This window comes from Tupaia chinensis, unplaced genomic scaffold (assembly GCF_000334495.1).
Source record: "Tupaia chinensis unplaced genomic scaffold, TupChi_1.0 Scaffold149552_1, whole genome shotgun sequence".
In the NCBI taxonomy this organism is placed as follows: Eukaryota; Metazoa; Chordata; class Mammalia; order Scandentia; family Tupaiidae; genus Tupaia; species Tupaia belangeri.
The window spans coordinates 1,253,396-1,263,497 of record NW_006209397.1 but is presented as its reverse complement, the minus strand read 5'-3'; the positions used below and the strand labels follow the sequence as shown (position 1 = coordinate 1,263,497).

Here is a 10,102-nt window from a genome sequence, read left to right as displayed (position 1 = left end):
TTCCCTACAATCTCCCCAGCCCCTCTTGCTCCCCTTTTCCAAATGTCTGCTTTCTTGTAAGAGGTAGCCATCACGAAGATTGGTATTGTTCCAAACATCCCCTATAAGCACGTACATGCATACGTGCAAGTCAAATGTATATGTTTATCTATCCAAACACCTACACTCATACATACATACATGTGTATAAGAATACAAATATCTGTACATGTATATCTCTCCCAAATATGGGAGCATCTTGTACATAAAAGAAGTTTTCAAAAAGTAAATGGAAAATGTTACAATAAAATTAGGTGTGTATATCAAAACTTCTCATAAAAATAAGCTCATTTTAATTCCATTTTCCCATGTACCTTTTGGAGTTCTCTGTAGTGTTCTCCAACCAACTTTGTTGTTCATTAACCATTTTTAAAAAATATAGACACAAGCATCTACCTGACTTTTTTTAAACCTACTGCATGTTAGTTAATAATAGCAAGATGCCACAACTCATTAAGTCATTCCCTTTCTGAAGGACACTTAGGTTTGTTGTTGCTATTGTTTGCTTGTCTATGTTTTTCTACAAAAATACTGCAGTGAATATGTTGTAAATGCCCCTTTGCCCACAAATACAAACATTTCTTTATAATTTAAAAACTTAAGAGTTGAATTGCTGGACTTAGTATGCCTACTGTTAACTTTAAAAGATACTGCCAGATTGCCCTCCAAAATCATACCTCAATCAATAAGTATATGAGAATACTCATTTCTACACAATCTGGTCAATTTTAGATATTGTTACAATTTTGCCATCAGACAAATGTGTTTCTTTTTGGTTTCATTTCCCTTAATTGCTAGTAAGATCGAGCAAAGTTCCTTATCTTGGGTGACCAACTGCATTTCTGAAAATACTTGCACATGTAGTTTGCTTTTTTATTTTTAATCTGATAGGTTTTTTTCCCCATCAATTTGTAGACACTTCATTTTTGAAGATATTGAGCTTTAGTTTAACTCTAATATAGATGTTGAAAATAATTTTGCCCAGATTATCAGTTGCCTTTTTATGCAATATTTTCAAAATGCTACTCTTGTCTCTATTTCACTTGCATGGTTTCATGCAACTATAATTCTTATCTTTCCTCCTCTATAGTTAAGGTGTCAGCCTCTCCCCTACTTTTTTTTTTCAAGTTTAATCTAATATGCTTAGTTGTAGATATTTTATTATTTGCACTTCTTGGTGTTCTCTGAGTTTCATTTCCTGGATCTGTGGTTTGGTATTTGCTATTAATTTGGTAAAAGTTCTCAGTCCTTGTCACTTCAAATATATTTGTGCTCTGTTCTTTCTTTCTGGTCTTTCTTGTAATCCAATTATGCATATATTAAACATTCTACAGTTGTCCCATGGTTCTTGGATGTTCTGTTCATTATTTTTTTGCATTTGCGTTTCAGTTTGAGAAATTTCTACTGACATAGCTTCAGGCTCACCAATTCTTTCCTTGGTCATGTCTAGTCTACTGATAAGCCTATTAAAGATATTCTTTTATTTCTGTTACAGTGTTTTTGATTTCTAGCATTTTCTTTTGATTCTTTTTTAGAGCCTCCATCTCTCTGGTTACCTAACTTTATCCGTTCCTGAATGTTGTCTACATTTTTTTCCATTAAAGCCCTTAACATATTAATTACTTTAGTTTCCTGTATGATTCTAGAATGTGTGTCATGTACGAGTATGATCTGATGCTTGCTTTGTCTCTTGACACTGTTTCTTCTTGCCTTTTAGCATGCTTTGCAATTTTTTATTGAAAGCATGATTGATGTATAATGCAATAGAAATGGTGGTAAATAGGCCTTTAGTATGAGATTTTCTGTTAATAATGGCTAGAAGTTGATTTGTGTTTCACATTTGATGTTACTATAGGTGCCAAAGGCTTCAAATTCCTCTAGTGTCCTTCTTTTTTCTCCACTATTGTCTTTGTGGTTTCCGCAGAACTTTTCCTTAGATAGTGTCTGAGTCTTGCAGCTTTTCCAGCTCTAATATCAACCATCAAATGGGAGTCCTGTTGGCATAGTTGTAAGATTTGGTGAAATTATTTGTCTTTTAACTTTGTTTATTATTAATTTGTCATATCATAAACAATCCATTACTTTAGATAATAAAATCCTTTTTATATTTCAGTGTGACCACACTGCATTCGGGAGGGGGGGGGGGGTTTTCTCCCTCTCTGACTCACTGTCTCTCTCTGGTGAGTGCATGTGCCTTCTAACAATTTTTTTAAACTGCTGGTTTGAACAAGGTGTTTATTCAAAATAAGCTGTCCAAAATGATTTGACCTTTACAGAATATATAAATTGAAGGGTTTATGCAACAGGTTTCCTTTCTTAGGTGGTAGTTTGCTGGCTTCTTTTCAGCTGTTTTTTATCAGCTGCTGACTTCTTGGAAGCTGCAGTCTTTATTTCCCCCAATCAAAGGCTTCTTCTGCTTCTTAGCATCTACTTTTTTTCCTTCCTTCCCTACCACAGACTTCTTGCCTGCAACCCCGTTCTCCTCAGATTTGTCCTCTAGTGCTGCTGCCACCTTATCCAGCTGGTGTTTGTGATTCCTGGCATTCTGGTGCATGGTCTTTGCATACAGGCTAGGCTTCAACATGATTCTCAGGTTTTTCAGTGGATTCTTCTTTGAGACTCTGTGATGAATGTCCTTGCGTGGTGGGTGGAGGGCTCTTTGGATCACTGGACTTTCCAAGATTCTGCTCAGGTCTGTGTTCATCATCTTGTGTACGGGAAGGTTGTAGTTACTCTTGAGGGAAACAGATTGTCACCAAGTATATACAGTTTATCCAACTTCCAGAAGGCACTTTCAGGCCAAATGCAGAAACATCTCACATACCCACCAGGAGCAAATTTAAAAATGTTCAGCTTGCTTACTTTAAGCAGAGTGATTCCACGGATGTTTCCAAAGGCCTTGATGATACCATTGTCCTCATTATAGATGATGCACAGTCCCTTGTACTGGATATGATGACGGTTTCTCATTTTGCCCTTGCTAGCTCTCATTCACTGAGAGGCATAGACCTTTTTTATATATCATTCAAGGCCTTAAGTTTCTTCAGAAGCAAAACATTCTTTTTGGAGTTCTTGTAGCCTTCATTTTTATCTTGAAACCATTTTTTTAAAGTAAAAAAAAAAGTAGTAGTTATCCAATTGCCACAATGCAGTCTATTGAATGCACCATAAATTCCCTGCTTATGTGAATAACCGCGTTTATCATACAAGTATTAAAATGGAGCTGTTTGCTGTTGAAAAATTTTTCTATTTTATTATAGTACCATATTGTTTTACTAATACCTTTAGTGTGTATTTTGGTTTTGATTATATTGGTTTCCCGTGGATTCTGTAGCATTTCACCATAAACTGGGTAGCTTCAATACAGAAATTGATTCTCTCAAAGTTTGGAAGGCAGAAGTCCAAGATCAGTGTATATGCAGGAAGGACTACACTATAGTCAGAAGGCCCAGGGAAAAACCCTCGAATTTTCCAGTTTTTGGCAGCCCAAGCTTTTCTTGGCTTCTACTTTTATCACTCTGCTGTCTGCTTTCATCTTCACAGGGCCTTCTCTTCTTCTGTGTATGCAATCTCCCTCTACCTCACTCTTATAAGGGCTCTTTAAGGCCCATTCAACCTTCATCAGGATCATGGACTTGCATAACATGTTCAAGTTGACTTGGTAACTAAACCTAGATCTTCCATATGGCTCCTCATGGTCGGACAGTGTGCTACCATTGTTCCATTGTGGCTGGACCAACATATGACTTCTTTATAGTACTGAATCTTCCTATCTAGAAAATGTGCTGTATCTCTGCCTTTTCTGGAGTTCTTTTAATTTCTTAGAATACACCTGTTTTTTCCCCCTGTTATCTATTTCTAAATTGCACCCTTATTTTTAAGATTTGTTTTACTGGTTCTATGTAGATTTGCTGCTATGGGAAACAGTATCTCATTTTACAATGTTCTCAAATAGGCTATTGTTGGCATGAGGGAAAGCTATTGACTTCTTTTTTTTTTGAGAGATTTTCACTGTAGGGCGCGTGCGCTCGCCAGACAGACAGAGAGAGACAGAGAGACAGAAAGCGAGAAATCACCCCCCAGGGGGGATGGTCACGCCGCAATCCCTTCTCCTCCATTCTCCTCTCGGGATCTTGGGCACGCACGCACACGCACCCGGCGTGAGTTTTAAGCCACCGGGTCCGGGACACGAACCACGGTCGACTACGTGGGAGTCCAGCGACATAGCCATTACGCTAACTGCTGGTTCCCGCTATTGACTTCTTGTATTTTTAAAAATGTATGTAGTTCCAGTTGCTCTTCATTTTTTCAACTATGTATCATGAATTTTCCAGGAAGATTATTATAATGTCTATACATAATCAATTTTGTGTCTTTGTTTCCAGTATTTATATGTCCTAATCCCCTTGTCTCTTTGACAAGGGGATTTAATAGTTATATCTAAAATGTCAACTGTATGGACACAGAAACATCATTGCATTGTCCTTGATATTAATGGAAATGCTTTTATTATATGATCAGTAGTAGTTTCCCTTTAGATACCATTAATCAGACTAAGGAAGTGCCTTCAATTTTTACTTGCCTATATTTTGTTGGGTGCTTATTTGTTTTTCTTTCATTTTTTTTAAAGAAGAAGTTAGTACTGAATATTATTAAATGTCTTAGGACCTGATGTTCATGTGAGTGTTTTTCTTTAAACTTTGAATTCATTTCTTAATGTTGAACCACATCTGTGTTACTGTAACAAACTTAATTTTTTACATTTGTGATAGAGCATGAATATGCTCAGAGAGTAACAGAGAGAGAAAGAGAGAGCAAGAGAGAGAGAAATAAGCTCCTCCACAGGATGTGGTCATGGTGCCATCCCCTTTCTCTAGTTGTCCATCCTGTTAGATCCTGGACACTCATGTGTCCAGGGGATTTGAACTATTTTCACCAAATGCAATCCTGCTTCTTTAGAAAAGTCTCTTATCATTACCCCACTGAGCTGGCCCCGTGATAAACTTATTTAATTATAGTGTATTATTCATAATGTATTTCAAATTTTGTCATCTCTATTGCTAATTGAAGTCAAACTATAGTTTTCTTTTACCCCCTTTTGTTCTTTTCCTTCTTTTTGTGTTCCACTGTCCAATTTTATAATTAGAGTATTTATAGCTGCATAAAATGAGCTGGATAATTTATCGTCTTTTTCTATATTTTGGAATTAAGTAGTCTGGGCCTGGTATAGTTTTGACAGGCAGATTGTTCAAACTTGGACCTTCTGCTATAGTTATTACTCTAGATCACCTTCTAGATCACCTTCCTCTTCCTAAATTATTTCTTATTTTTAATTTCTCTAGAAAACTATTTATTTAATCTATAATTCCAAATTAATTATATAAAATTGTATTTTGTTTTAGTGTCTAATCATTCTCTATGTAACCTTTATTAATTGCCTATAATTTTCCTAGGAATACCCTCCTGTGCTTTATTTTCTCACTACATGGGAGTTTCTCTTTCCATCAAAATGTTTTTTTTTTTGAGAGGTTTTTGCTATAGGGCGCGTGCGCTCACCAGACAGACAAAGAGAGACAGAGCGTCAAAGCAGTAGAGGTGAATACAACTCTACTTCCCTCCTGCTAGTTTCAGGAGAGAACTGCCATTCTCCTCTCGGGATCTTGGGCACGCACGCACACGCACCTGGCGTGAGTTTTAAGCCACCGGCTCTGGGATGTGAACCGCGGTCGACTACGTGGGAGTCCAGCGACACAACCATTACGCTAACTGCTGGTCCCATCAAAATGCTTTTTCTTCATCATTTTTTAGGCTGTAAATTTAGTTTTTCTCCGGTCTCTCAATAAATATGATACCATATGATTTTGATTTCTAGAAAATTCTATTCTCATGCCCTTATACTCTTCTCTTATTTTTCCAGTGCTTTCAAGGATTTGTTCTTTGAAAAACAAATGTTTCAGGCTGTCTTCATTGCCTGGTGACTGGAGCAGCCAGATCCCACAGGGCTGGCTATGCAACTTGAATCCTGGACCCAGTGGCTAGAGAAACATGGTAAGCATTTGTGTGTGTATGCTCCAGATACCAACAAGATGAAGAAATAAAGGAGAAGGGATTGTGGCATGATCTTTCCCCATCATGGCTGCTTTCTCCTTTCCATGTCTCTGTCTCTTTCTGACAAGTACACATGCCTTTTAGCACACAATAAAATAAAGTCCCAAGCTTTCCTAACATTTTAAAGGACTTGTAGCAATATAAGAGATGAACTGGCATTTTAAGTCTTATATGTGACTATCCAAATACTACTATATCCAGTATTCCATATCCTTGGGTAATTTATACATCACAGCACTCCATTTTTCAGTACCCCAGATAACTAAGGGTTTACTGTAGGTCTTTTAAAAAATAATATACAAGTTGAGCATACCTGATCCAAAAATCTGAAATCTGAAAAAGCTCCAAAACCTAAAACCTTTTTAGCACATATGTAATGTCACAAGTGAAAAGTTTCACACCAGACCTCAAGTGATAGATCACAAATGCTACAATACAAAAATATTGTATAAAATTATCTTCAGGTTATTTAGACAAGTTGTATATCATATATAAATGAATTTCATAATTAGACTTGATTCTCATCCCCAAGATATCTCATTATATATATGCAAATATTCCAAAATGCAAAATATATCTGCAATCTAAAACACTACTGGTCCCAATCATTTTGGATAAGAGATACTCAACACATAAAAGCATACCTTGTCCTATGTAGAGAGGCTAGAGTGTTAGGCAGATATAAGGGAAGGTTTTTTGGAACTCATATTTTAAAGTGAGTAATAGTTTATCAGTTTCAGGAGCTAAGTTACTGAGATGTTTATACTTTGATAATTTCTATTGAAATACAGTTTGATACTTACACTAACACTAGCTGACGTTGATTCTCCCTCTTAGATTTCAAATAAGACACATTTTCTTCTTTTTTTAAAAAATTATTTACTTAATTTTATTTGTTATTATTATTTATTTTTTAAATTGACCAGAAAGAGACAGAGAGAGAGAGGGAAAATGAGAAAGCAAGCCACCAGGTCCAGGACTCGAACCTTAGTTGGCCATGTGGGAATCCAGCACCTTAATCACCAAACCACCTACCAGTCTCAGACATATTTTCTTCTAATGACCCAAGCAACCTTTCAATGCCATTTCTGCCAAGTCCCATCATACCAAATTGCTGTACTGAAATAACTGTATATAAACACAACATTTTATGTTCACTCAGCTTAGTGTCATTTTTGTGACTGAAGGCCATCTTTGTGACTTGTATGCAATAAATATTTGCTGCTCTTAAATCTGCTCTTTTGGATATTTGCAACCTAGATGTCACCTGAAATCACCTTACCCATTAAACTTAGATGAGATCAGCTCAAATATCCTTTGTTCATATTTTAGAAATCCCAATGCTCCCGCCAAGATTTCTATTAAATTCTTGGAGGCTTATATTTCTCCCATCCAACTCTGATCTGATTTTCAACTTCTGATCGATTCTTAGTCTCCGTTCTGTGTCTCTCTTTTGTTCCATATGGTACAGAATTGAATGTGGTGGTTTCTGTCCTATATCATTACAGTTCCAAATAGCACTCATGTGAAATAACTCTGTTGTAGACTTTTTATTACAGAATCAGGACTTTTGGTGCCAACAGGCAGCCCAGTGGTTAAAGTATTGGACTCCCACATGGTTGCCTGCTGTTTGAGTCGTAGACCCGGCAGCTTGAAATTCATGCCAGGTGCGTGTGTGCATGCCTGAAACCCTAAGAGAAAAATTGAGGAGAAGGGATTGTAGCATGGCCATCCTCCCATTTCTCTGTCTCTCTGATGAGCACATGCACCCTATAACAAAAATCTCTCTCAAAAAAAAAAAAAAAAGATTCAGGACTGGAAATGAGATGCATTACAATGCATTAAATAGCAGTTGGGACCAGCAGATGGAGTAATGGTTCCATCACTGGACTCCCACATAGTTGACCATGGTTCGAGTCCCAGACCTGGAGGCTTAAAACTCATGCTGGGCACATGTGAGTTGATGTGCAAAATCCCAAGAGGAGAATGGAAGAGAAGGAATTGTGGCATGGCCATCCCCCTGGGGGATAATTTCTCAGTTTCTGTCTCTGTCTCTCCAGCATGCACATGTGCCCTATAACAAAAATCTCTCTAAAAAAATAAAAATAAACAGCACATAGTTTTAAATGGAATATTTCCATATTCATTAAAGAGTCCCTCAGCCATTTCTGTTTAATCATTCACAAAACTTCTATCATATTGTCTAGCATTCTCCTTGTCTTTTCTAGTTTCTTACTTTTCCTCACTCTTATGCTCTCCCTCTGTCACTTCTGATTCTTTTAATGTATTATAGAGAATAGTTTAAAAATGTCATTCCTGTCTCTTTCAACAATAGTCTGGGGCTTTGGATTTGTGGAGCCTTGAGAGCATTATTTTGTTCACAGGTGATCTTGTTCAGGAGTATTAATTATTGATAACTAAACTCTCATGAATCTGACATATCCAAAATGTCAATTTAAATAGTTCTAACAGGGAATGGATTTATCCTTTTCAGAGATCAAAGCACATGTTCTTAATCTCAGGTAAGTCTCACTGGCTCCATAAGTTAAATACTTCTCCCCACCAATGGAATTCAAAGATAATGTTGTATCTGGAGACACAATAATATTTCAGTTTAACTCATTTAAAGATTAATTCTAATTTTCAGTAACATATATGTGAAAATTAGACAAAGGATAACTTCCTTTCAGGATTTGTCACACTTACATTGTGTTTTACAAAGAAAAGGCCTCTTGGGACTACCAGTTAGTGTAATGGCTATGTTGCTGGACTCCCATGTAGTCAATCATGGTTTGAGTCCTGGACCCGGTGGCTTAAACTCACACCAGGTGCATGTGTGTGCATGCCCAAGATCCTAAGAGGAAATTGGAGGAGAAGAGATTGTGGCGTGGCCATCCCCCCTGGGGGATGATTTCTTGCTTTCTGTCTCTCTGTCTATCTTCCTGGTGAGTGCACACACCCTATAGCAAAAACCTCTCCAAAAAAAAAAAAAAAAAAGAAAGAAAAAAGAAAAGAAAATCCCTCTTATCTTGACTCTAGAATTTGGAATCATATTTTTTTACTGAGGCCAAAACATCCTATTTATCAACTTCAGTTATCTAAACTACCAGTATTGATGTCAGTAATTTTTAAAATTTATTGATTCATTTATTTTAATTTGACCCCAGGTCCAGGACTTGAATCACAGTCAGCCATGTGGGAATGCCCAGCACCCTAACCATCACACCACCTGCTGGTCCCCTGCTGTCAGTATTTAAAACTCACATTTATGATCTTTGAATTTATTATAAGGTGTTATCTAGCAGTTGAAAGACCAGAAGAAACAATGAGATATATTTTCATGTGGTTCAAATGATCAGATTTACATGAAATCTTTATGATAAGTATTGAGGAAAATTATAAGACATGATTCCTGCCTTTGAGAAAGTTACAGACTAGTAAGAGAAAGAGGCATTCTATCAAGGAACATCTAAGAAACAGTACTTGTCCTTTGGTTGCCAAAGTCTTCATTCTCTCTCTTCTTTTTAATTATATATATTTTTTTCTTTTTGCCTAGGGTGCATGTGCTTGAAAGGGAGAATGGGGGCTGGGGGAGAAAACATCTCCAAGGGAGGATGGGGAAGGCTGTAGTCCTTTCTATTCCATTCTTCTTTCAGGATTTTGGGCACACACACACACACACACACACACACACACATAGCCAGCGTGGTGTGTCTTTCACCAGGTCTGACACGTGAACCATGCATTCGACCATGTGGGATCCAGCTACCTTATAACCATGACATCACTGGCTTGCACTAAGTATTCACATTTTATTAGGAAACTCTTATAGAAAGTTTCTCAAGCTTTTTGGTCTAAAACTATTAGAGCTACCTTCCTATTTCTTGAATTTATGAACCCTGTTCCTGCCATATAGTCTTTGTGCTGACTGTTCCCTCTACTTTTAGCATTAGAC

At 37.0% G+C, this 10,102-nt stretch overlaps 1 pseudogene; it reads right to left on the bottom strand.

The window, feature by feature from the left end:
• Window positions 1–2,334: 2,334 nt before the first annotated feature.
• On the bottom strand, window positions 2,335–7,339 carry LOC102478643 (60S ribosomal protein L4-like; annotated as a pseudogene).
• Between the last annotated feature and the right edge of the window lie 2,763 nt (window positions 7,340–10,102).